General features: G+C 35.1%; 1 protein-coding gene across 15 annotated transcripts in view; it reads left to right on the top strand.

Moving 5' to 3' along the window:
• The window catches only part of ZBTB20 (zinc finger and BTB domain containing 20), a 797,562-nt gene that overhangs the window by 527,950 nt on the left and 244,492 nt on the right, over window positions 1-25,120 (top strand). For 13 of the 15 annotated variants that reach the window (XM_032406586.1, XM_032406581.1, XM_032406599.1 and 10 more), the window contains one exon: window positions 11,159-11,258. The exons of the other annotated variants lie outside the window; for them this stretch is intronic. The gene's annotated coding sequence lies outside the window, so the exon portion shown is untranslated. The remainder of the gene's footprint in view (window positions 1-11,158; window positions 11,259-25,120) is intronic. 15 annotated transcript variants of the gene reach the window in all.

Below are 25,120 nucleotides of genomic sequence, written 5' to 3'. Positions count from 1 at the left end.
ACCATATCCTATAATGAAAATATGTCAGGAATCTGGACTTTAAAGAAAGAAACATGGAAGATGAGAGTTTACCACCGACCAGTCTTACCTTGAAGATCTGCATCCAACCTAGGATAAGTACAAAAGGATTTGCAAGCTTTAGGTCATGCTCAGATTAAATAATCCAGGTTTCCTATATCCAAGAGACTATTCTGGAACTATTAATGCCTCCGGATGGAATTATTAACTGCTGCTTCCTTGGACTCATTGGACCAGTAATAACTCCTAAGTTGAATGAATTCACTCAAGCTTCATTTCATTCACAGATCTTTCCCATTCTGGATTTTCAATTCAGATCCCTAACATATGAGTACTTGTTTTCATATAGGATCCGCTGTATACATGGCAAATTTTCTTGTTAGGACTGAAAAAAAAGTACCTAATGAACAGCATTAATGCAGTTTCAGTACAACTGAACACAAACTCAGGACTTCAAGGGCCTTTAGTTATATTTCAGAGAAGGAAATACACTTATTTATTTGCCTCATAATTATGAATCTTATGTAAGGCTAAAAGTTCACTTGATCAGCTATAAATGCTGCCTCCAGATTTTATGTCATAATATGTAAATTGTTGTTTAAGTCCAATCAGTCATCATCTTTGATAGGATGAAGGCCTCTTGGGAGTGTCATATTAAACTAGACAGCATGGGTGGACAAAAAAATGTCACAAGGACTCCAGCCACCAAAAATCATCCGACAGTATAAGCACAGGTCTTGAATTCAAAAAGGAAAAATAGGCACAAGGATTGAGAGAACAGGAAAAAGAAAAGCATAGGTATACATGGATTTGCAACATGGCCTGCACCAAGGAATTTAGTCTTTTTCTTCATAATTCATTTACAAAAAAATCTAGTAACATGTATGGATCCTAATGAAGAAATAAACATTCTCTCCTGCCTCTGTCTATACTTAGATTGTTTTTGTGGCCCCACAGAAGAGGGGGAAAAATCCAATATATGGCAGTAATCATAAGATTTTTATACTACCAAAACTTCAAGATTTAATAGAGAACATTTTCAGCACCTTCCATGAACGAATTAGAAACATCTCTATTGCTATCAGTAAGACTCATCTGCTAGGCTAAGAACTTAACCTCCTCTTGCTGTGGATTCAGAATTTTATGAATATACATTATATCTGTTCTTTATTATATACTGTTTGTTTAATGTTAGACACTAATCCTTTCTGGGACAGAGGAAGAAACCAGAATAAGATGAGAACATAGAATCATCCTGCAGAATTTATAGCTAAGGACAGAAGGAATTTTGTTTTCTTTTGGATCACTTTAGACACACTTTGGAACTGTAGTTGAAATTTGATGGGCTGCAATTTAACCATATCTTTCCGTTAATACTAAAATGTTCTCTTGCCTAAAGCAGGAAAGATTTGGGTTCTTCTTCCTTAGAAATCCTAGCAACTTCTTTGCTCTTCCTTAGAAATCCTAGCTCTTTCTTTGCTGGTGTATATTTTGTCTACTGATCACAGAATGAAGTGACAGAAATGAGGACAGTGGGACAGAAGTCCTGAGGAAATACCTCTGATCCCACCTCAGCAAGGAAGGCGCATAAATCGACTCTTCAGCGTTGGCTACCCCTGGCAGAAAAGAAATAGCTGCCTGCCTGGACAGCTAATAAGCAAAAGAATACTTGAAGGGGTTGTTTACATAAAGTGAAATCTACTATTGTTATGGAGATGAGGTATGTTGGTGATAAATATCACTCCAAGAGAGACCCACAACTCCCACCCCAAAAGGCACAAGAGGTAAATGGCCTATCTAGTTCTAGTTTTCTTATGACCCCGTCTCAGGGACATCTTTACGCAGAAATCTGTCTCCCTCTATTTTTTAGCCAATAAATTGTTATTCTTATTCTTAGTTCAAGAATGACTGAATGATTTATATAACGATTACTACCTTGACCTTCATAAAAGTCTATTTGCCAACTTTCAACTTAAAAGGCCCCCAAGTAAGAAGTGTTAAGGAGTACTTTTTAGGACTCACCTCCAGATCTAGTGTAAAGAAAAAGCGAATACTGAATTTTGGATGTACATACAACAGAATGGGGACCATTGCCTTTGTTCTTTTTGAAAAAAGTGAGCTTTTGAAATAACTATATGCTTCTCTATAATCAAAGCCCTCTTTTCCCCAATAATTACAAAGTATATACTTTTCAGTTTCTACTCATGTAATAGTGACTTAAAAGCTACCTCCTTAACTAGCAGTCATGGATCCAGTGACCATTTATGTGTCCGGAAGTAATGAATGTTCGGTTTTGTATGTGAATCTCTTAGAATTGTATCCTCAAAATAGACTAAATTAGGGCTTAGATTAATAGATTAAGTTAATTATAACAGGTATAAGAATAGATTATGCTGTTAGAAAATACACCATAGACCTTTATAGAATAAAATTATATAAAAAGAATAGGCTAGTAAAAAATTGAGAATAGGTTGGATAAAAGAATAGATAGGACTAAGTATTTTAGAGGAAGATTCTCTAGAAATTTAATAAATGAGCTGCTTATTTAAAACATTGTTATATTTATATTAAGTGCAATTTAAAAATAAGATCAATATAGAAATTCAAACTCTTAGCCATAAATGGTGCTCTGTGGCCGATCACCCAGGAAGGCTGCAGTTATGCTCTAGCTCAGCTTGTGGGCGATGACACTTTCACATCTACCTTCATTGTCTCTTCTCTGCCAAAATGAAACTCACTATTTGAGAAACTGTACCTGAAAACAACTATTTTAATACTTCTATCTGCAAGTTATTGACATGGAATCTAACTTCCATGCAAGGAAATATCCCAGGTAAACCCTGGTAAACTGATTTGCCAGTCTTCTGACAATGCTAGGACACTAGGTAATAACCAACCCAATGTCATGCTAATGTGTTTTCTTTCTTGGCCCAATGAGAGTTCTGGTGAACTAAGGCAAAGCTAGAGTTATGATCTCACTCCACTTAACTAGCAGAGCTTTAAATTTTATCTCAAATGACAATCAATCAGTCAAATTTCTAATCTATTTATTTGGTGCCAGGCACTTTAGAATTCTAAGGAAATGTTTATTAGGGGACCAGTCAATATGGAGAAATGTAGAAATGGTATGCCATTGGTGTCTGTCCTGGATTCTGGTCTTTGATTACCTTGATTATCTAGACACATGGTTTCCAATATGAACAAACTCAGTGTGGTCTAAATTATCGGTAGCATTTCAATACATCAAAACAAAATCCATTTTAATTTAAAATTATATTTTAAGAAGGAGTAAGCCGGGAAAAGTGATGCAAAATCACATTAACAACAGGACACCAGAGATTCTAAATGGTTGTAAATCACTATTTTAGATGTTGAGGACAGGGAATACATGCTTTCAAAGTATGGTGCTTTTATGCACAGTGGCCAAATAGCAATAATTCGAGACTTCAGAGAGAGGACAGTCATTTGAAATAAACACTCAGTAAACCAGTAAATAAATAGAATGTCATTAAATAACGATTAATGTTAGCATTCTTCACAGGAGGGAAAACAAACCTCCCAAGTGGCAGTTCATTCCACTACTCCATCACCACATATAAATATATAGAGAGAATTTCATAATAACTGTACTAGCTTGCATATGTTAATAGCTGCTAAACTAATACCACACACCTGAACATACATATCCATGTTGCTTACTTTATGTGGAACATTTCTTCTCTCTGCACAAATTAAAGAGTCTGCAAGGGAAGGCATCTAACTGTGTTTTTTCTGAATCTTCTTTTAAGTCTTGTATTTTCCATTACCCATGATGGTTTGGTAAATGTCACTGATGGACTGAAAATAAAGAATGACTAGCTCTGTGGGCAAAATAGCATCTAGAAGTAGAGCATAGAAAGTTAATCAAGAGTGTGAGAGGTAAAACAGAAATTTAAAAATAGCTGTAATAGTGAAATGTATAAGAAGCATGCAAAATATAGACATTTCTACTATTTCCTCTGAGCATAGATCAGACACCTAATCATGCTTGTTCTGAATTCACTAAAATTTGAATGAGCATCTTAGAGAGAAAGAGTTATAAAACCCCTCCCAATAAAATTTAAATTTAACATTTTGAGAAAAAATGTTCTTTAAGGAAAAGTCAAAGACATTGAGACTTTTTTACTCATCTTAGAAAAAGGAAGGTTGAGATACTGAGCTAATACCAGTTTTTAAGCAAGTTAAGGGAAATAAGAAATTAGACTTTCTCTCTTTTCTTCACTGAGGACCCATTGTAATAAAATATGCTTATCCTATGACAGAAAATCTATAGGTTTGATAATGAGGTAGGTTCTTGATAATAAGGCTTCTGAATACTGAAAGGGAAGTTGTGGGACTGTCCTCTCTGAAGCTCTTTAGCTTAAACCTGATAGTTTCACATCTTCCTGTAACAATCTACATGTGTCAGGGAGAAGAGAAGGAATGATTTCTCTAGGTGGTTCACATTTTTCAGGAGTTTCTTCTCTCTCTCTCTCTCTCTTTCAGAGAGAGATAGTCTTATGCAGGCTCCACACTGGGTGTGGGTCAATCTCACAGCCCTGAGATCATGACCTGAGCCAAGATCAAGAGTCAGAAGCTTAACTAACTAAGCCATCCAGGCGCCCCAACTTCTCTCTCTGTTTTAAAGTCACTGTTATTCAGAGGCAAAGCTGCTGGAAGCCGCAGGGACTTCTCAATGTGCTTGGCATATGTGAAAGCAATAGCAGTACCACCAGGGTTTTAGTGGACAATTCTCAGGAATCACAGGACATTACCTTTGTTACATATGGCCACATATGTCACCATCACACTAGGTTCTGATCATTTCCTTTAACAACTGATTTACTACAGTTGCTGTAGTACATCTGCTGAAAAAAATGTGCTTCTGAACAAAGAGATTAGAGCATATTGTTCAGTGTTCTGTAAAAAGTTATAAACTGTTAGTGGAAAAGTTATTACATTTCACCTTCTGCTTGTTGCTGTCAGTACTCAAAGTCAAACCCACTACCCTTAAACTTACATCATTCCCTTCCTACTGTACTAAGTGAAGTGTTTTTGATTCATCCCCAAAACATGAAGCCAGTAAGTGTTGGTGGTATCTGCTATAAAAAAAAGGGCAGAGGCCCACAAAATGTGATTAGGGGAAAGACATCCTCAATCGGGAAAAAAAAAATCTGCCACACTCTTTCTACTTGCCTAGCACTCATCTAGGAACTGGAGGTACACAGGTAAATAAGTTTCCATCAGTAAAGAGTGTTCACAGACTAGTGAGAGAAACAGACATGTAAATAGGTAACTCTGGTACAAAGAGATATGTACTGGGGTAAAGGCATGTGCAAGGTACTGTATAGATTCACCTAGGAGAATTCTGGCTTGTGACTATGGTCTTGATATAATTATTCACAGAGGCCTTTCACAAAATATGTCCTGGTTTGGACAATAAATTATATGGTTACCCTATAAATAGCTATAACCGTCGAATCTGCCTGAGGTTGTCTAGCAAGATTTTCCACAGATTAGGACAGAAAATCGAAGAGATTAAGAATTCTTTGCCACACATGTTGTCTACATCCAAATGGAAATGAAAAACTTAGTAGACTGACTGACTTTCATTTCTTCCAGCATTGTCAGAGGAATAGAGTGGGAATTTAACTCATGTGGGGTGAGGAGAGAAGGACAAAGCAGGACAATCTAAACCCACTTACTGGTATATGATATGCACAAGGGGTATCTTTAAATGAGCCATTAAATTATGGATCCCCTAAAGCTCTCAGGATTGAAAGGTGGTGCAAGAAAAGACTAGAAGCCATGAAGGGAATTTTAGAAAGACAACTTAAGGTTCAACATAAGGAACCTTATTTGGTGCCAAATTTTGTACAGAAGGGTTCTAAAGCAGCATAGGGTTGCCTGTGAGGCTGAGCCCCCCATGCCCCCTGTTGGTGTGCAGCAAAGGCTGAATGGCCGCCATGAGCAAACTCAGGCACTAGGTCAAAACTCAGGCCACTGGTTATTTAGGGTTCTATACATTACATTATGCATGGGGTCTTTTTGAGTAGCTTTTAAGTAAGAATCCTATTCTTGGGAAAATGCCTAGAAGCTAAAACAAACAAACAAAAAAGGTAGAAATATCATAAAAAACAAACAAAACAAACAAAGCACAGTTCGTGTGAGCTAAATGCTCTTGTGACCCACTCTGAACACACACTAAAAAGAGACCAGGGAATGTCAATACAGATTTCACTGAGCTTATTCTTTGCCACTCTTACAAGGAAAACAGCTATTAGACACATAATATTCAGAGGACACACCTCCCTCAGAGGTTCCTACCTCTTGGACACATACTCATTTGCAGGCCAAGTTGCCTGGAAGTCTCTCGATTACCAGTTTGATTTGCATAGTTCCGAGGTACGTAGGGATGGGACCTGTGGCAAAGCTATCATTAAAGAGAAACAAAGCAGAAGACTGAACAAAGGATACATTCTGTGCAAAGTTTGAAGTTTATACCATCTCAGCGATCCTTGTCATGGTAAAAAAGATGTCCAACCCTTCCCCCACCTAAAAAGAATAGCAGAGAGTGACAAAAGGAGGCTCCCTGGAGGTAATACGGGACTAAAGAGTAGGGGAACTAAAGACTGTACACATGAAGAGAGAGAAGGGAGTTGGCATGGACACAGGAGATGCGGCCAAACACCCTGCCTTCACAGCAGAGATACGTGATTAGGTTGGAATCACTTTCACCTCTTCCCCAGGGTATGCAAGTAGGAATTGGTCAGGCTGGGGCAAAAGGAATGACATCTTGATGAGGCTCAGCTTTGCCAGGGGCCTTTTGGTGGCAATACAGCTAGAGCCAGAATATTCTCACTGGTCCTTTTATATGAAATCTTGAATATCTACATTTACAGATTAAAAGGTTTTCCAGTACACCAGAGAGAGAAAAGTCTTCTGAAGGCAGTGGAAATGACTTTAGTTCTCCAGTGGTTAAGAGTATAAGGGCTTAAGAGTGAGGAGAGCTGGTTTCAAATCTGGGCTACTTAACAGATTTATGGTAACGTAATTTAAATTTCTCTAAGTTTCAGTTTCCACATGTTAAAAAAATTATAATGCATATACCACTGAGCTCATGTAAAGACTATATTACTCATGTAAACTGTGTAACACATGTAGTGCCTGGCAAATAATTATTGACAATAAAATTTTTATTCAGTGAGGACTGTTACCCATTTCCGTAACATTGTCTGGTCACCCATACCAAGCTCTGCCTCATTTTACGTCATTACTTTCTGTCTGGTCCTTGACATTCCACACTGTTTCAGCTTTGACCTACTTCCTCAGATACCATGGTATCTGTCTGCTTCAAAAACTTCATGCTTCTGTGTTCTTTGAAAGGTCTACCTACAATTATTTGTAAATTCAGTGCTAACAGTGTGAAAATATTTTTAAATCATAAAAAAAATACATGGCTTTTAGGAAATACTAGTCTTGTCCTTGAACTCTGAAGGCACTCTTCATCTCTGATAATATTGACCCTGAGCCCAATTCACATTGAGTGAACAAGGTATTATTATTTTATACCCTCTTCCCAGGAGGTTAAAATGACTCACCAAAAGTCACTTGGTGATCTCAGATGAGGAATCCAGTGAATCAGTCTTGAAATCTTAATCTAAAAATCTGCCAGAATCTCCATTTACTGAGAAAAAGTCATCCTAGAGAGGATGATCCCCAGTAAATTTTATATTATGATATTACTTTTTTTTTTTTTTTTTTTTTTTTACCACATGCTTAAAATGTTTTCTGGATCTGGACTGGCCCTCTGCTTACCCACAGAATACAGGGAGAAAACTGTGTAAGTTCCCTTCTCAACAGTTAAAGCAGTGCTTGTCACCATCATATGTTAGATCACATGTCAGTGTCTGTGACATAGTCAGGCCTTGGCTTCTCAGGATCCACTCATTACAAGTGAATTTATGTGCCTTGAAGCATATGGCCTTGATATATGATCCTGGAGGAAAAGAGCAAGGTATTTCAAGCTGGCCACAATTTTATTGACTCTCACAGGCTTGCTTTGTAGTCATTCCAATAAACTAGATGAGAAATTCCTGATGCTCCAAGCTATCCAGTCTACAGGACTCCATTTCATGATTCAGAGTCCAACTAAACAACTCAAGAGTGCTTTTGTGTGACACTGTGACCACAGGAATAAATAATTGCTTAGTAATTTTCTTTGAGGCAGAAAATTCTAAACATGGAGGAACCATTTCCCCTTAATGGGAGCCAGAAATCCTGTAAGTGCTTGAAATGGCATTCACAAGTCTGAATGGTAAACAGATAAAAACAGGAGCGCACCAGTTGCACAAATGACTTGCTTGTCACAAACTTGTCATTGCAGTAATCTAACATTTCTTTCCCAGAGCCCGATGGAAACGATGGAACAAACAGGCCCTGCTGACGTTTTGGCTCTGCTAAGCCTTCCTCGGAGCTAAAGCATCTGCAGCATCTTCCTGTTCTAGACCCTTTATCTGTTGAAGTTAGCTGATACTGTACATGTCAAAGAAATGTTTGACTATTGCATTAACAAGTTGATGACAAGCAAGTTATTCCTGCAACTGAAATACTGCTGCTTTTAGTGGGCTGCCATCTTGACCTTCATCTTCTCCTACAGAAGAACCCTACCAGAGCGGAGCACTAGGGAGATACCAGTATTGTTGCCCGAGGCTGTACAGATAGACAAGGACCACCTGTTTGGAACTCAGGCACAGCGGTATAGGGGGACACACCAGGCAATTCCATTCAGGTTATGGATAGGATTTCCTGGTAAAACATAAACGTTGCCAACACATTGCACTGTCCCAAGGATTCTCGTGCTGGAATAAAGGGAGCTGCACAGAAATTCATTTCCTACTGTACCTCGTCCATTCCCCACACACGTGGGGGGGACCCATATATACTTTATAAAATGTTAATAGCTGGGAAAGTTAATGAAAAGTGTATACCAGCTTCAAACCTCATTTTTGCCAGTTCTTGGAGTTCCTCCCATCAGTAGCTTCTCTCCTAGCCTCCTCCTCATTCAGGATAGCATCTGGAACTCTCTAGACCTAGTCGGAGCCATGCTCTTGTCCATGAAAAGTCAGGTGGGTCCATTAGCCTCCTCACAGAAACCTTCGACAGCCCTCTCTAAGACACCACCACTTCATCTCCAACCTCAGCTGCCAGCAGGGAGTGCTCATACGCTGTGCAACTTCCAATTCTTGCCTTGCTGTTTGAGTAGCCCTCCTCCCTGGGGGGACCCACCCCTGGTGTTCCTTGAGTGTGCAATGTGGTGGGTCCCAGGCTATCAGCATACGGAGCTGAGCTGGAGCCTGTAACAGGAGCCTGGCCTGTTATGCCAGAGTATTCTGTCTCTGCTGGTGCCTTGGGCGTATCAGCCCTGGGAACAATGGAGCCTTCACCCTCAGACTTTGGCCTTTTCATAAAGCTGAGCGTCTCTTACTCATCAAGGTGTCAGGTGCCCTGTATTTTTTTTAGACCCTCGGTTAAAGGTGCATTGATATTGTCTTGTCTGGTTTAAATATTGACGAGAAAAACTTGCATTCTCAGACTTATTTTCTGCTGTTGCTTCAGGTGCTTTCATTTTTAAAAGTCTTGTGTAAAAATGGTTATCATCGTTCAGCCATGAGACCCATATTTCTTGCCAAAGTAGTGACTGGGCTTACCTTTCTTTTAGATTTGGTGAACTGACCACAGTACTGTCTCCCAGATGAAATGTTCTACTCCCATTCCAAATATCTCACACTGCAATCTATACCTCCGCTTTGTTACCTCAGAAGACAGGTGGGAAGGGTATGAGAGAGGGTCCTGTTTTTTCCACAGTTAAGGATACTACCCCTGGAAAAGGAGGTGAAGGTAGTTTGAGGTAGGGCACTTATATTTTCTGTAAAAGAACACATGTAAATGAACTATTGGAATTTTAAATGGAGTTCTAGTGACTTTTTCTTTTTAAAGTTCCTAATAGGATTTCTGTAATGATTTTGTGTTTTATTTTTTTAATAGAACTTAAATGGCAGAGAAATAATATGCTATTTTTGATTCAGGAAAAAAATAAAAGTCTTTTTTTATGGGAACTCTCTTTTTAAATACACGTTAGGGAATAGATAATGGCACCAACAATAAAAAAATGTTCTCTCTTCCTAGTCTAAGGGATAGCTGATTAGTGTATGTGTATGTGTTTTTAATATGTATTTACTTATTTGATTGTCTATTTATTTTAAGAAAGAAAAGAAGGAAGAGAGAAAAGAAAAATTCTTATGCTAGAGTAATCTCATTAGATTCATCGGGTTTTAGGGCTGGAAAGGAACTCAATGATAGTCTATGACTTTGTATCACACTCACGCTTGAGAGATGTGGATACTGAGACCCAAAGATGTTTAATAACGTGAACAAAGATACACAACAAGATTGTGGCAGAGCTAGGCCTAAAAATTTCTTTTAAACAAACAGTGTCATTTGAATAATTCACAGTGATGTACTTAAGTCTAACGGGGCATTTGTTTTGTGGAATAACTGGGTTTGTGCCCTGGCTAAGCCAATTTAGGGATATACATTTGAATAGTTTGGAGACATTTCTTCCTAAGCTGTAGTTTATCTGAGTCATGTAAGAAACCATTACAATTTCAATTAAATGTTTTCTCTTATAAGATTTCAAAGAAACACTTACCCCATTCCCATTTTGGCGCCTGAAAACATATATTTTTTAATGGGTCTGTTCCTTTAGTAAGTATTCGTTTAAGTAGGTCATATTCTAACATTCTTGAATATAAAAAATCTTTTATCAGATTAAAAGAAATCTGGTTTTTATTCCCACTTTTAGCCATGTTTGAGTTGGTCCTTGTTGTCAGTTTCAACAAAACACTGATTAAGTTAAAACATCAGTGTTTTTGTTCATTTTGGTTCTTTTAGTTTAGCACAAGGGAAAAATAAAAAATGCGTTTACCTTTTTGCAGCCATGATAATTACGTACTCTATTTTTCATTTATGCAAAACTTTGTTTTTGAGGGTTTTCTTTTTGTTTCATTTCTCCGTTTTTGCGTTTTCCAAACACCTGTACCGTGGCTGGTGGCGAGAGTAGCAGTGGCTGACGCTTTTCCTCCACGCTTTGAGGGGAAGAGAATTGGCTGGAATAAAACCTTGCCTTCCACATGGTCGACTTGAAATACAGCATTGAAAAGGTATCGTCTCTTTTTTCTTTTCTGAAACCAGAGGTGAAACGCACGAGCCAATAGCAATGTTGATGCCAAACCACCCGTTGATTCATATCAGAAAAGTCCTTGGCAAGGCACCCCCCACTTCATCTTTTGAAACCCTGACTAGATGATTTCTGTGCATTGGTAGCATCATATCAACAATATGTGCTGCTGGTCACTCACTTAAGAAAGCCAAGATTCTACACGTAGTCAAGAGATGAATTGAAAGTTTTGCTTTTGCTTTGACAAAACAAACACTTTGTAAGTATGTTTGGCTGTGAAGTGTTTGTTGATTCCTGGAGTATTGGGATCTATCATCAGGGACAGTGAAAAGAAGGTGACGCTAGAGCTTCCTTTCACCTTGATTAATTCTAGTTAGGAAAAGCAGTAGTCTGTCTTATCAATTATTTTAAAATAAAATATTTCAAGCACATAAAAATATAAAGAATAATGTGAACACAAAAGAATCCACACCCAAATTAAACAAATATTTGGCACACTTATTTCTAAATCTGTTTTTTTATCTTTTATTATTCTAAGTTACATAAAATGATGTACACAAATTAAATATATAGTTTGATGAGCTTTTACATAAGTATATATCCATGTGACAACACCCAATCCAAGATACAAAACATTCACAATACCTTGGAAGAGTCCCTTGTGCCCTCTTGAGTGTGATATTCTCCTAACCTTTAACAAAAGGTTAAAAAGAAGCAAAACTATTCTGACCTCTATCATTATGAATTAGTTCTACATAAGCCAATAGCCATAGTATGGCTTATATAAAATGTATTCTACTACAGATATCACTAAAATCTGTTTGTTGAGTCTCTCATTAGACGTTATTTCTAGTATTTCCCAATCACAACCAGTACTGCAGTTAACATTTTTATACATGTTTTTAAATGGAGGAGGAGTTGCTTAACTATAAGAAACATGCATTTTCAATTTCACTAGGAATGTAAAATTTCTCTCCAAAGTGGTAGTAGCAATTTATACTCTCATTAGCCATCTGTGAGAACTTCTCCACATACTTCATAACATTTGGGATGGCTAGACTTTTAAATTTTTTGTCAATTTGATAGGTATTAAATAATATCTCATTTAAATTTTTTTTTTTTTTTTTACTTATAAACCATTGGGATTTCCTTGTGCGTGTTGCCTGTTTGTATCTTTACCTATCATTCTGTTAGGTCATTTGTTTTGCTATTGTTATTTGGACAGGTTTGGGTTTTGGTTTTGGTTTTGGTTTTGGTTGTAGTATTCTGGATTCTCATCCTTTGGGCAATAGAGATTACAAATGTATTTTCTTAATCTGTGTCTGTAGTAGCTTATTTTGAAAAGTTTCTAATTTTAATGCAGTTAAGTTATTGATATTTTAACCTTTATAGTTTGTGCTGGGGCACCTGACTGGTTCAGTCAGTAGAGCATGCAGCTCTTGATCTCGGGGTAGTGAGTTCAAGCCCTATGCTGTGTATGGAACCTACTTAAAAAAAAAAAAAAAAAAAAAAATATATATATATATATATATATATAGTGCTTTTATGTCATTTAAGAAATCCTTCCATATGACAACCTTCCTTTATTTTCTTCATTCCTTTATTTTCTTCCTAACAGTTTAAAAGTTTGGCCTTGTACATTTAGATCTCTAAACTTCTTGGCATTTATTTTTGTATGTGATATCTTACATGTACCCTATTTTATTCTTTTTCCATGGATAATCCAATTATCCCAGCACCATTTAACAAGTTAGCCATCCTTACCCACTAATTTGTGATGCCATCTCTTGCCTACATTAAATGTTTTTTAGGATCTTTATTTCAACCAGTAAACTGTTTCTCTATTTTTGTGCTGACACCACAGTGCCCTAATTATCATAGCTTTATAATATTCTTGCTGTCTGATAAGGCAAATCTCTCTACACTGTTAACATTCTCTTGGCTCCCCTTGCCTTTTGCTATTCAATATAAATTTAGGATTAGTTGGTCAAGTTTTACAAAAGCCTTGCTGAATTTTATTTGTAATTACATTAACTTTAGAGAATAATCTGGGAGAGAATTGACATTTATATAAAATTGTGTCTTTCTACCCATTAACAGACTATATTCTTCTACTAAATCAGATCTTCCTTCATGTTCTTTTTTTTATATAAAATTTTTTTATTGTTATGCTAATCCCCATACATTACATCATTAGTTTTAGATATAGTGTTCCATGATTCATTGTTTGTGCATAACACCCAGTGCTCCATGCAGAACGTGCCCTCCTCAATACCCATCACCAGGCTAACCCATCCTCCCACCCCCCTCCCCTCTAGAACCCTCAGTTTGTTTTTCAGAGTCCATCGTCTCTCATGGTTCTTCTCCCCCTCCGATTTCCCCCCCTTCATTCTTCCCCTCCTGCTACATTCTTCTTCTTCTTTTTTTCTTTCTTAACATATATTGCATTATTTGTTTCAGAGGTACAGATCTGAGATTCAACAGTCTTGCACAATTCACAGCGCTTACCAGAGCACATACCCTCCCCAGTGTCCAACACCCAGTCACCCCATCCCTCCCACCCCACCCCCCACTCCAGCAACCCTCAGTTTGTTTCCTGAGATTAAGAATTCCTCATATCAGTGAGGTCATATGATACATGTCTTTCTCTGTTTGACTTATTTCGCTCAGCATAATAACCTCCAGTTCCATCCAGGTCATTGCAAATGGCAAGATCTCATTCCTTTTGATGGCTGCATAATATTCCATTATATATATATACCACATCTTCTTTATCCATTCATCTGTTGATGGACATCTTGGCTCTTTCCACAGTTTGGCTATTGTGGACATTGCTGCTATAAACATCAGGGTGCACATACCCTTTCGGGTCCCTACTTTTGTATCTTTGGGGTAAATACCCAGTAGTGCAATTGCTGGGTCATATGGTAGCTCTATTTTCAACTTTTTGAGGAACCTCCATACTGTTTTCCAGAGTGGCTGCACCAGCTTGCATTCCCACCAACAGTGTAGGAGGGTTCCCCTTTCTCCGCATCCCCGCCAACATCTGTCATTTCCTGACTTGTTAATTTTAGCCATTCTGACTGGTGTGAGGTGGTGTCTCATTGAGGTTTTGATTTGGATTTCCCTGATGCCGAGCGATATTGAACACTTTTTCATGTGTCTGTTGGCCATTTGGATGTCTTTTCCTTCATGTTCTTTAATAATGTTTTATAAGTTTTACCACAGAGGTCTTGCTAGAAGCTATTTTGTTAGATTTCTTCTCGTATTACTTAGATTTTTGTTCTTTCATGTATAGATTCTGTTTTCCTTTTCATTGTTTATTGGTCATTATTGGTATATATTTAGCAACTTTGCTGAACTCTCTTATTAGTTCTAATGACTAAACTGAAAATTCTCTTAGATTTTTTTACATAGGCATGTATATCATCTGTAAATAATGACAGCTTCTCTCTTAAATTCTAGTTCTTACGTGTTCAATTTATTTTTCCTGTCATATTGCATGACTAAGAACTTATATAGTATTGAATAAAAGCAATGATATTATGAATATCTGTTCTATTTCTTACTTTAATGGTAATTTGGCAAATGTGACTTTTGCTTAGCATTTTGATAAATCGAAATTATTGTGTTAAGGAAGTTTCCACCATCTATTTATAGTGTGCAATGCATTTTTAATCAGGAATACCAGTCAAATTTTATCCAATGCATTTTCTGCATCAATAATATGATAAAATTACCCATTAATATGGTAATATTTTACATGATATTAATACATTTCCTGATATTAAACCATTTCTTACATTCCTGGAAAAAAACTTTACTTGGTGCTGGTGTGTTTTTTTAATCCACTGTTGAGTTTAATTTGCTGATATTTTATGTAATATGTTTGTACAAGGAGATTAGTCTTTAATTTTCCTTCCTTAAACTGTTATTGTAGAGTTTTGGTGTCATGGTGATATTAGCCTCATAAAATAAGTTGAGCAACATTCATTTCTTTCTTTTTTCTTTTTTCCTATTTCTGAAATAGTAGTCATATTAATAGGATTACCTATTCTGAAAAGTTGTTAAACTTGCCTGAAAAATCATCTGGACCTGGTATTTTCTGTCCATAGTGGGAAGGTAGAGTAGGGTGGACTTCTGAGTATCAGTTCAATTTCTTCCATGGTTATTGGTTTATTCAAATGTTCTATTTCATCTTAAGTCAATTTGAATACTTTTTTTAAAGAAAAATATACAATTAACAGTTAATCTACACTTTCAAACTTATTGCATAAAATTGTTCATAATGGTCTCATGATTTTTAATTTTATCTTTAATAGGCCCCCCTCTTATTCCTAATATTATTTATCTGAGCCTTTTTTCTTACTCATTGTTAGACATTTTTCTGTTTCATTTACTTTTTTTTAAAACCTGTCTTTTGATTTTATTTATCTACTTTATTGTGTCTTTGTATTCTATATCATTACTTTGTGCTTTATCAACATTATTTTTTTCAGTCTACTTTCTTATAGTTTAGAACATTTTTCCTTTTCTAGATTCCTGTGTTAAATTATTACTCACTTAATTTCGATGCTTTTTCTTATTTTCAAAGATGAATTTTACTCTCTTAAGCTTTCTTCCAAGTTTTTCATTAGCTGCGTAGCTTGTTTTAGTTTGTAGTTTTGTTCAATTTTAAATGTTTTGTAATGTCTGCTTGATTTATTTTTAACCCTTGGGTTGCTCAGAAGTGTATGTTTTTACTTTCTAAACATAAATTTACTCTATTTTTATTACTGATCCAGAATTTAATTGCATTATAATGAGAGGATGTGTTTTATATGGGTTCAATTGAAATTTTTTTTTTAGTTTCTTTGTGACCTGGGACATGGATTTTACTGCTGACTTAAAATCTGTAGGTGGCTTATCTATTTCTCTAGTGCTCATATTAAAAATTTTATATGTATACCTAGCTATATATTTTTCTAATAAAAAATAATCCACCTTTTAGTATTTCTGGCTTTCTCCTTAATGTAAAAAAGGTGCCTAGCATGTTTTATCTATTTACTAATTATCAATCTGTTATGATAATTGAATGGAGTTTTAGTTTTATCTGTTTGTTTTAAAACATATGCAAAAGTGGTTATCATTGATTTTAATAGTTAATGCCTAATTATATTTACTCGTATATTTAAGCTATTGCTGTGTCCACCATTATTCTTGGATGATATGGCTTCCTTTCTGGGTTCACTTTTCTTCGTGTTCAATTACATCTTTTAGTAATTCTTTTGGGAGAGCCCTGGGAAGTATACTCTTTTTATATATCTAAAAATGTTTTTATTTTATCATTTATCTTAAATGGCAATTTATCTGGGTATTTTTGTTCAGCAGTTGAGGATATTACTCAGTCTTACACAGTTGTTCTTTAACTTATCATTACTTAAGAGAAATCTGCTGTCAATCTAGTTTTCACCACTTTGTAGGTAGTCTGTCTTTTCCCTCTGGTGACTTTTAAAAGTTTTTCTGTATCCTTGATGTCTTATAGTTTCTCTCAAATGTGTCTAGATATGGATTTATTTTGAACTATCAGTCATGAACTCAGGGTTTACTTTCTAATCTCAGGTCTCTAATGCTAGAAAATTCTCAGTTATTATCTTTTCCTTTATTGTTTCTTTGTTATTACCTCCATTTTCTTCAGGGATTCTTATAAGATATATATTGGTGTTTCCTAGTCAATTTACATATCTCAATTGCTCTTTCATTTTCTAAAAATATATTTTACTTTCTGTGATTTTTTTTTCTGAGTGCATTCCTTAATATTACCTTCCAACTCACTAATACTCTTCTTGAAATTGCCCAATCTTAAATTATCCTATTTCATTTTTAATGTCAATGAACATATTTTTAATTTTTAAGATTTCTGATTGGTTCTTTATTCACCTATTCTTATCTTTTTGCTCTCTGTTGTTATTTAATAATTTATTATTCTCTTATAAGTATGATTTTTTTTTAATCTCTGAGCATTACAAACATATTCATGTTGAGGTCATTGTCAGACAATTCTATAAAATCAAATTCACATGTAGTGAATGTTCTAATTATTAATTTTGTTGGTTGTTTTCTTATTAGATTCCTTGCTATGTTTTAGAATTTTGTTTTGCAGGTTAATGTGGGTCATAAGGCTTTTTTTTTTTTTTTTTACTTGTCTCTTAGTTTTCTTTCTTCCTCTTTTTTTCTTTGTTCATACATCCCTGACTAGTGGTTTTACAGTTACCTCTATTGGGATTCCTGGATTCCTAGCCCCAATCCTAATGTTGTAGTGGTAGTTTTCAGCTTTTTCTCTTTAAGGGTATTTGATCATGAGGCTGTGTCTTTATCCTTCCACCTCTCAGTGCCTACAGCTCTATAAGCTATTGCCCCAGGTAGCAGTTGGCCATATTTTTTGCAGCCTCTTACTGAAGTAGTGAGCCAGCCTCAGGTCCACCATTTCATATGGAGCCTTTCAGCCTCATTACTCTAAGAACCAGACTCCCAGCCAGCTCTGTGTGTTTCTGGGTCCAGATTTGAGTAGGCTTATAGCTTCAACCCCCTTTGCTGCTTTTAGTTTCTTTGTAAAAATGATCACTTTCTTTTTTAAATTTCACTCTGCTTCTTCAGTTTTCTCATTTTATACTGTATCAATTTTTTTGGTTAACAGTATATCTTAAGTGACACTCCTTTGATTTTCACCTCTCTTTTATTTAGATATATAATTTTAAAACAGGTATTGTAAATAATAGTTGTTATTGAATGTTTAGCTGGACTAGACACTGAACTTTATAGGTACTATCTTATTCAATCCTCTCTATAATCAGTTATTTTTTATTCCCACTGTATAAACTAGGAAATTGAGGCAAATAGGCTAAATAAACTCCCCTCTAGGAAAGAGGTTATAACTAGTCAATGGCAGAAGTAAGATTTGAACTCAGGTTTCTCCACTACCAAAACTAGTGCTCTTAAAATACCATTATATGTTTAGATTTTGTATTTAAAAAAAAAAACAAAACAAAACTATGCTATGGTGTTTGTTTTTTATTTTTAATAAATTAACTATTATTTATTTTTGTAAAAATATATCTGGTCCTACCTCAGAAATTTTATTTTATATTGTCTGTGTTTTTATACATCCTTGGTCATGTCCTAGCCCCCTCTTTTTTTCTCTCCTTCTCTCTCTTTTCTTCCTCTTTTGATATATGATGGTTCTGTTTGTTATTAATCTAGCCATTTAGAAGTTATAAAGCATAGTTTATTTTTCTAATAATGATTACTATTATTTTTAAAACTCCAGTCCTATTTTCTTTAATTATCATCATTAATGAAATTGTATGCTGTATGAAATGAGAAATTTAGGATGCCATTTCTTCATTTCTCCTCCTGTTCAATTTCCCATTTTTTTTGTTATAATACATTACGTCAGTTATAGATAATTTTTAGTTTTACAATACAGCTCTAAAGGAGGATAATCACAAAAAGCTAAATCACTTATTTGAGTAGTAGAGAGCTTCTACCACAAAGTAGATAGTAAATATGTGTTGAGTATGAAACGAATGTATCTGTTTTATGTATACACACATGCATACAGAGAAAGAAAACATAGCTGCAATGTCATTAGAGTCTCCCTCTGCTGCTGATGACCCACCTATTCATTTAAACTTTGGATTTTATAAACTGTTGGGCCACCATATGATTTAATAAGTACTCTTTCTTTCAATTCTTTTGTTAGGCAAACACATGCTTTGTGATCAAACCCTTTGCAATCAATGTGCCTCTATCCTAGTTAGTCCCACTCATAGCTAGTTCCATCTTTGCCCCTTCTATCCTACCCTACCCCTATAAATAATAAGTATATCTGGCAACTCCCATTCTCACATCAGTAACTACCCTTAAGTTTTCATTTGCCAAATACTGTGTGATTCTTGAATGTGAGATAGTGATTAAATATCAATAATTGTATCATATTCAATTGCTAATAGCCTGTGTTCTTCCAGAATACTTCATGTTGTTTACTCTAAATAGAAGCATTTTTTTAAAGAATTTTATTTTTTTTTAAGATTTTATTTATTTATTTGAGAGAGAGAGAATGAGAGACAGAGAGCATGAGAGGGAGGAGGGTCAGAGGGAGAAGCAGATTCCCTGCTGAGCAGGGAGCTCGATGCGGGACTTGATCCCGGGACTCCAGAATCATGACCTGAGCCGAAGGCAGTTGCTTAACAACTGAGACACCCAGGCGCCCCTAAATAGAAGCATTTTGAAGTAGTTCTTATTGCTTTATTTTTTAAGGATAGTTCTTAAAATCCCCAATTATAGTCAAAGGAAATTCTTTATAGAAGATGCTAAGAAAATTGGATTTTCCTTTGAATACCACTAGATATTAACAAGAAACTTAATGATGATCTGTAACATGCTAAAAAAATATGATGCTTCTATTGTAGCAAAGTAGATTAAATAAAACAATGTAGATTAACAAGAAAAAAGCAAACTAGTATAAACTGGGTCATTGCTGGTGTGCAAATTTTATGGAAATTTTAATGGCACATTTGATCAATTTATAAGAACTGCATATTTGTGTTTATAAGAACTGCATATTTGTGTTTATAAGAACACTCAAGTTTCCTATGTGGCTGATTTTAACAATCTTTTATATGTAAGAACAGATTGAAATTAAACTGTCTTCCTAGCTGTTTCTATTCTTTAAATTGTAAAAATGATTTTTATTATTCTCGATTTAAAAGTCACTGAACTGGGAATCAGGAGACTTGGTTTCTGGCCCCAGTTCTGTCATTTAACTAGCTCTATTCTCTTGAGTAATTTATTGAACTCTTTGAGTCAGTTTTTTATTTGTAAATATAAAGAGTTGGACTTGATGCTCTGTAAAGCCCCTTCCAATTTTCATGTCTAGTATTCAGCATAGTATCTGTCTGTATCTCTATTATATATAAATACACACATAAAAACTTAACTGCATATAGGTTCCATACATCAATAACCTAAGTTATTCAACAGAATTCTTCAGGAAATATCCAAGAATGGGATTAATTTTCTCCTGAATAAGGCAGTTGAATTTAGCTGATAGATAAATAACTGGGAGCTATAGTAGGTTCTTGATCTGGATTAAAGCAGCATGGTATTTTCAAAAGTACTGTTAGGCAGCAATGTATAGAATGGATCAAAATGGAAGAAATCTGGAATAGAGACAGGCAGAATGATGCCATGGTTCAGGATGAGATAAGGAGAGTCCAGAATGTAGTGATAACATCAGAGATGGAGTGGAAGCAAAAGATATGAAGATACTGAGATAAGTATTTGTTTAAAAAAAATCTAAAAAGATTATGAAAAGAAAAATCACAGAAGAGGAAATACAAATGTCTAATGAACATGAAAAAGTATTATAACTCACTAGCATTTAAAGGCATTATTTATAAAAATAATACTTCTCAATGTTAGTAAGTGTGCAGTTAAACTGGCACACGTATAGTGATGGTGGGGATATGTATTGACATGAAATTCCACAAAGTAAAATGGCATTATATTATGAAGAAACTTTCTTTAAAAATGTGTCTTTTTGACTCAGTAATTTTACCTCTAGGAATCTATCTATCGGGAATAGAAACTCTAGACTGAGATTTATGTATAAAGATGTTCATCACAATGTCATTTACAAAAGTGGAAAAAGAGAAAAACAAACCTAAATATTTAATTGGAGAAATTATTGAACAAATTATGGGACATCCATAGATATCATTGCATATAAGATATTTTTAAAAATTCTTTTACTAGAAAATGTTCATGAAATAATGTAACAGAAAGTACCTGATCCAAAAGAAACTTATACACCTAACATGATCCTAAATTTAAAAAATGAAAGTGTATGGTTATAATCGAAGGAAATACATTAAAATGTGAACGATATCTGTATGGTGGAATTAAGTGATATTTTATTTCTTCTTTTTCTTAATTTTAAGAAATCTTAAGTTTTCTTAATTTCTGAATGTTCTAAAAATACTATAATAGAAAAATAAAAATTTTAAGCAAACAGCAAATAATTTAAATAATATTAATTCCAAATTTGATGCTAATTCAATTTAAAAGATGAATACATGTTTACTACTTATCACCCCTTAATGGAATTAAAATGTTTTGCTTTTCCAATTTATTAAGCTTTTGAAATATCTGTGATACAGATTTTTGGAATCATATATTGAATATGATATGGCATGTATTTTCTGAATCAGACCACATTGTTTCTATTGCCCAGTGCTTCTCAGAGTCTCTGTTTGGTTTTTTTTTGTATCCTTGTATACTTGCCTCAGGTTATCAGTTTGTGCTCTGTCGTTGTAGAACCTCATTTTCTTCAGTCTATCAGTCAGTTCTGACATTAATACACTCAGAGCACATGCACATGTATATGAGATTATCAGAAGGGAAGAAATCTAGATCACTATGTTTTCAATTGTTTTTAACTTCTAAATTTCTCATCCTATAGAAATTTCATAATCTAATAATAATAGCATTTTGAGTAATTGAGACTGATGAAAATGAAGTAAAGGACACAGACAATATGTCAGTATAAAGTCACTTTTATTGGTAGAATAAATTACTACTGATAAAATTTATCAAGCACCCATCTCAAGAATAGAATCTTGGCTACTCTGTGTAAGAATGAATAAACATAACCACTTACTTGGCTCTGTTCACAGAACTTAGCCAAAAAAGAAACCCAGTTAGATGCCAGGAAGAATGAACCAGATAAAGTTTTATTGGCTCAAAATACACAAGTAGAATTTGTCCACTCCTTTTCTAACAAAACCGTTTAAGTAAAAATGTAATCTTTTTTAAAATCTAAATTCTTTACACTAGCCAATGGCAAAGTACTGGAGTAACTAAACATTTCCAGACCGCACCCTCTTTCCCTTCTGCCAGATGAACGAACCACTCTCTCTCCAGCTCAGGCCTCCACTGACTACAAGTTAACCCAGAACTATTTATACACAAGCTCATCTCTTTTTCAGAACGGTAATTCCAGTGAAGGTATAAGTTATGTCCTATTTATCTTTGTTACCTTAGGTTCTGGCCAAGTGCATGATTGTTGAATGAACTAATGAAAGATTAGCAGCTTACTTTAGATGATTTTAGTATCTATAAAGATAAATGAAGGAAAAATTAACTTGGTTTCAAATGTTTGCACCCTATGTATTATTATATAACCAGTTAAGTGATCAGTTAAGGAGCCCACTCTTGATCTCGGGGTCCTGGGATAGAGCCCCATGTCAGGCTCCACACTCAGTGGGGTGTCTCCTTAAGGATTTCTCTCTCTCTCTCTCAAATAAATAAGCAAATCTTAAAAAAAAAAACCCACATATTTTTCTGCAAGGCACAAAGCTAAGAGTTAAAGTAGTGTAGTTCTTAAGAGCTCTTGCAATGACTAGTATGAAACCCACAATAAGCAACTCAGTCTCTGAATTTCAATTTCTTCATCTGAAAGATGGGAAGAATAATAATTCTTATTTCATAGCCCTTGCTCTGGAGACTGGATGAGATCTTGCATATCAGACAGCATCATGCCTGGCTAAGCCCTTGGGTTATTATTACTAGAATTAATTCCTCACAGGACAGCTGGTTGTACTTGCACATGTATCTTGACAACTGGGACAGAGGGTAGGTGTACCAGCAGGGCTCACACTGGATATAGAATCAGAGAGCTTAAGTGCATACGCCAGTGTGTTTCAAGCTTTAGAGTCTAAGAATTACTTGGGAAGCTCATTTAAAAGGAAGATCTTTGAGATCTTCAAGACATAATAATTCAGTTGATTTGCTCTGGAGTGTGACCTTGATATATGTCTTTTTAACATCCTCCTCAGGTGATCTGGTGTAGCTGGTCCCATACCAAACTCTAGGTAACCCTGCCATCATGACTCCATCACAGCCTAAATTGCGTATCACCTCCAGCCTTATGGCATCATTCCCCATGACTTACCCTGCTGAATACTTACATGGCTTTGCTACATAAGTATACATACTGCTTCGTCCTACCCCATGGAAAGCAGAAGGGAAGAATAGGAAAGACAAAGTCAGTCAGGAAAACTTGAGTAGCTGCAGTAAGTTATTTGTTATTTTGCATTAGTTGGACTAATGGTCTTTTGCATTAGTCCAAAATGGAGCTGACTTGACAGGTAAGCTTGAACTTTAGAACAGTAGTTTTCCTCCAATAGCTGTAAAATGATTGGCCATAGTGAAGTTTACCTCCTGTTTTTCTTGTGGAATTGCTATCTATAGAACTTAGATGAATAAGCACAACTGAAGTGCAAAGTGTTAAATGCATGCTTCGATTTAGTCAATGCATTTGCACATTGAAGTAATTAGGATGTATTTAAAAGCATTCTGCTTGCAATACTTTGTTCTCCATTTCCTACAAATCAAATTAGTGAGGGTAGATTTGATTTTGACATCATTTTGAAAATATTTTCTTTTTCTTTTTTAAATTTTCTGAGTATTACATTTTTACAAAGTTCAAAACACAACCAACTGTGACTAAATTCATAAAAACAAAACAAAAAGTCCAAAGTGCAGGAAAATGAAAAACAGCACAGAGTAATATGCAGTAGAACAACATAAATCATACCTCACAAATATAGTTGTAATAATACACCTTATCCATGTCTGATCAATTAATAACAGAAACATTTTCAGATAGCAAATAGCTCATTCTTTTCCTTTGATTGAGAGCCCCCAATTTAATTATTCATCTCAGTCCAAAGAAATATGAAAAGGTAGCCAGACCTTCTAAGAAAAATCTTAACCATCTCCTATTTTCACTGTAGTATTTGTAATGCAATGAATGAACGTGAAGAAAGAATATAAAGAGTGTTTTCCTTGTTTGCTAACAAAGCATTCAAGCAAGATTATTTTTTAAATAAAGTTAGACTTGGTAGAACCAAGAAATGCTTATGGAGCTATTTGCACAAAGACAGACCTGAGTTTAAATCCCAACTCTGTATACTGTCTGTATGATCTTTGACAAATTATTTCACCTCCCTGAGCCTCAGTTTTCACATCTGTAAAGTGAGGGTAATAGTATCTACATTGCAGCATCACTTTCTTAACATGCAGTGATGTATTGGAAGTGCTGGAATTTAATATGTACTCAACAAATGGAAGTTATTATTATTAATTCAGGAAAGAAAGTTTGAAGGGATAAGAACCCTAAATCTGCTGAGGAAAAAAGACTAAACGAAAATATTCTGTGTTCTCACTTTCTCGGAGGCTATTTACAGGAGTCTCAGATTTTGTCCGAGAATTTTATCTACAGAAGAGATAGTTTTACCTTTGTAATTTTCTTGCCACCCAAATTGTTGTCCTTAATGTAAATCAGTGACCTCAAAACACATGTTAAGAAATACCATTTATACTTTTGAAGTGCATATTTGAATGACTATAATTTTCTAATACAAATTATTACCATATTCTTTTGTTGAAGTTAAACAGTACTTTGGACTGGGTGCAGATTACATAAATCCAATTCCTCTTATTTTTTCTATACCAACCTTGTAGTTTTAGAAGTATATGTGTTTATGCATAGAAGTGAAGGGGAGAGAGAGAATGGACAAGAACAGTAGATTCATTTGTGCTTCATAGGAAGCAGAGAAGCTATCTTGTTCAATCCTGTTGTCAGTGACTAGCTCTGTGTTTCATATATAGAAAGTGCTCAATAAATGATTGTTGAATTAATACATGGGGAGAAATAAAATGCTAAGAAAATATCTGTGTAGCATAAAGGAGCAGCTCAAAAGTAGCGTATGCAGGTAGTAAGCAGAGAGCTTAAAACTTACA

Source organism: Phoca vitulina, unplaced genomic scaffold (assembly GCF_004348235.1).
Source record: "Phoca vitulina isolate PV1807 unplaced genomic scaffold, GSC_HSeal_1.0 scaffold8, whole genome shotgun sequence".
Taxonomy (NCBI): Eukaryota; Metazoa; Chordata; class Mammalia; order Carnivora; family Phocidae; genus Phoca; species Phoca vitulina.
This window is presented reverse-complemented; position numbering and strand designations above follow the sequence as displayed.